This window comes from Ovis canadensis, chromosome 13 (genome assembly GCF_042477335.2).
Source record: "Ovis canadensis isolate MfBH-ARS-UI-01 breed Bighorn chromosome 13, ARS-UI_OviCan_v2, whole genome shotgun sequence".
NCBI classification, from domain to species: Eukaryota; Metazoa; Chordata; class Mammalia; order Artiodactyla; family Bovidae; genus Ovis; species Ovis canadensis.
Window position 1 is genome coordinate 70137640 of NC_091257.1, and position 3464 is coordinate 70141103.

Here is a 3464-nt window from a genome sequence, read left to right on the forward strand (position 1 = left end):
AGATCTTAGGGGTCTTCCTCGGGGAGTGACCCTCACCCTCATTCCAGAGGGTCTGAGCCTGAGTTTCTGTTCCTTCTCATGTTGGGGGCGCTGCTCTGTCCATTCATGGTAATGGTCATGCAGGGAGCACCATGGTGCCAGGGACACCACTCCCCAGCCCGCAGACTTCACAATATATGTCAGCCAAACCTTGCAGTCCCTCTTCTCCAGTATTGTCCCAGCTACATTTGTGACTTACTTCTGGTTACAGGCCTGGAGGCCTGGAAAGCATGTGGAACGGGCATCCGCTGTCTTGTGGGAGAGAGTTCCACATCCCTGCTGGGGAGGGGGCCACATCTGTAGGCTCAGGTGGCGGAAGACCTCTGAGGAGCCAAATTCTGCATGCACACATTCAGGTCCCCACCCCCACTCCCCAGAGTCCCAACCAGGGTCCTGATGTAGGCAGAACAGTCCTGCCTCGGGTGAGCACTCAACCATCTGAAGTACAGCCTCTCTGGCCACTACGTTTGAACTTGAGTGTTTTCTGCTCTTGGACCTGAGATGGGGATTGCTTTGAAGTTGCTAATGAGATTGCTGGCCCTCACACTCTGTTCTCAATTATTTAACTGCCCCCAGCCTGTCATTATCACCTTAATGTCAATGTCTCTTAAGTCAGCAAGTTAGTTAAGGAAGGTTCCATTCATTATTTCCTCCCTCCTCCGGATGAGGCAGTGCAGCCCCCTCCACCAGCCTCTTTCCCAGCCCCTTCCCTCAAGCCATCCCTGGGGTAAGTGTCCACAGCTGGGCCCCGGGCCAGGGATAGGGTTCTTCTCATTGCCCCAATAGTGCGTGGTCCCATCCACAAGTCCACCCTGCTGCCTTCTTTCCTGGACAGCTCCACTCCCAGTCCCAACTTCTCCAGGAAGCAGACACTGAAATGGAGTTGGGAGTGCAAAGGTTTCTTGGAAAGAAATACCTGTAGAGGGGAAAAGGGAGGCAGCAGGGTTGGGCAGGAGGGACCACCAGTGGTGATGTGCTAGCCCAGAGGGTGGCTTGCAAGCACTGGCCCATTGTAGGAGTCCCACGCTGAGCAGAAATAGCTGGCAGCGGCTGGGATCACCTGAGAAGAGAGTGACTTGGGTTTGCAGCTAATGGCTGGAGGTTCTAGGTTCACCCTGCTCCTTGCAGCTGGGCTGTGGTCCTTTCCCAGAGGGCTGTGAGCAGCGCATCTCTGCACCTGCACAGAGAGGGTGTCAAGAATCATCCCTTCCTGGGAAAACCCTCAGCATTGTCACTTTGGGCTGGCTTGTCAAGAGTAACATACTCCCTGTGGGAGACTGGCATGGTCCTGGCCGTTCTCTGTGAAATGCAGCCCCACCCAGATGTTTAGCATCTTTTCATGTTCTTATTGGTCTTTGTATATTTCCTTTGGAGAAATGTCTATTCACATCATTTGCTTGTTTTAAAATTGGGTTATTTGTCTTTTTGTTATTGAGTTGTGATAGTTCTTTATATATTCTAGATACAATTCTCCTCTAAGTGTGATTTAAACTTTTTCTGTCATTTTTTCCCCATTTTCTTGTCTTTTGAAGTGCAAAAGTTTTAAATTTTGATGATATCAAATTTATCTTTTTTTTTCTGTTGTTGTTTATACTTTTGCTGTCATATAAAAAAATCACCTAATCCAAGGTCTATATGTGTACTTCGCTCCAAGAGTTTTACAGTTTTTGCCCTTACATTTAGGTAGCTTAGATAGTAAAGAATGTGCTTGCAATGCAGGAGACTTGGGTTTGATCCCTGGGTCAGGAAGATCCCCTGGAGAAGGAAATGGCTACCCACTCCAGTATTCTTGCCTGGAGAATCCCATGGACAGAGGAGCCTGGTGGTGGGTTACAATTCATGGGGTCACAAAGAGTTGAACATGACCGAGCAACTAACACTTTCACTTTTTCTTTTTAAGGTCTTTGATCAATTTTGAGTTAATTTTTGTGTCTAGGGTGAAAGAGGGGTCTAGTTTTATTCCTTTGCATTGCATGTGGTATGCAGTTTTCCCAGGACATTTGTTTAAAAGACTGTCCTTTCCTCATTGAATTGTCATGGCACCCTTCTCAAAAATCATTCGATCGTTCATATGAGGACTTATTTCTGAGCTCTCTTTTCTGCTCCATTGGTCTCTCTCTCCATACCCCAGTTCTGCTCTGTCTTGATTACTGTGGTTTTGTAATAAATTTGAAATTAGGAAGTGTGAGTCCTCCAACCTTGTTCTTCTTTTCCAAGATGGTTTTGGCTATTCTGGGTCTCTTGAATTTCCATATGAATTTAAGTATTCCTTTGTTGATTTCTGAAGAGAAGTCACCTGGGAGTTTGATAAGGATTGTATTGCATCAGAAATACCAATGGTATCAGGGCAATGCAAATAAAAATCAGTCTGGGAGAGACTTCCCCGGTGGTCCAGTGGTTAAGGCTCTGTGTTTCCACTGCAGGGGACACAGGTACGATAGCTGGTTGGGGAACTAGGATCTTGCATGCTGCATGGCACAGCCTAAAAATTAATAAATACAATAAAAGATGCTGAGTGAAGGAAGACAGACACGAAGGAAGACATGTTTTGTATGATCCCATTTATGTGAGATGTCTAGACTAGGTAAATTCATAGGGAGAGAATCTGGATTAGTGGTTGCCAGAGGCTGAGAAAATAGGAGATGGGACTGACTGCTTACAGTTTTCCTTTGGGGTGAAGAAAATATTCTGGAACTGGGTAAGGGTGATGGTTGTACAACACTGTGAATGCATTAAATGCCACTAAATTTTACACTGTAACAGGTTGAAATAGTGAGTTTTATGTTATGTGAATTTTACCACAATAAAAAAAATTAACCTTCACACACAAAATAAAACATTGGGAAAAGAGAGAAGTCTGTAATTCCACTGGCCTCAGGTCCCCAACCTGGCTGCAGGAGTGCATGCTATGAGAACTCAGGTGGTGGTCACTTGGGGGAGGGGAGCCTGAGAGGGGGGTCTCCGGGGTGGTGGGCACCGTTTTGCTCCGTGATCTGCTGCTGGTGATGTGGGCGTGTCAGTGCGAGAAGTCACTGAGTTGTGCTTTTTTTTTTTAAGTCTGTGTCTTTTTCTTCAAGCACAAGTTAAATGATGAAAAATCAAGGAGTGCTTCTCTTTTGCTTTGTTGTTTTTTTGCTTCTCTCTTTTTAATGATAGAAGAACAATACATCCATTCGAGAAAATGTGGAAACTCCAGAAAAAGCACAGAGGAGAAGGGAACCAACCTTGAGCTCCTCGCCATCTTTCCAGTCTTTTTGCAGACAGCCCTGGGGCTCCAGGGCAGCGGGCAGCACAGTAGCCGGAAACTGGTGAAAACCAGCCCTCTGTGGTTTCTGGCGGATGGATCAAGCCCACTTGGACCTGGTGAGCTGTGTCTAGAGTTGGGGGCAGGCCTTCTCTCCTGGTCTCCAGGTCATGTCTTTTAG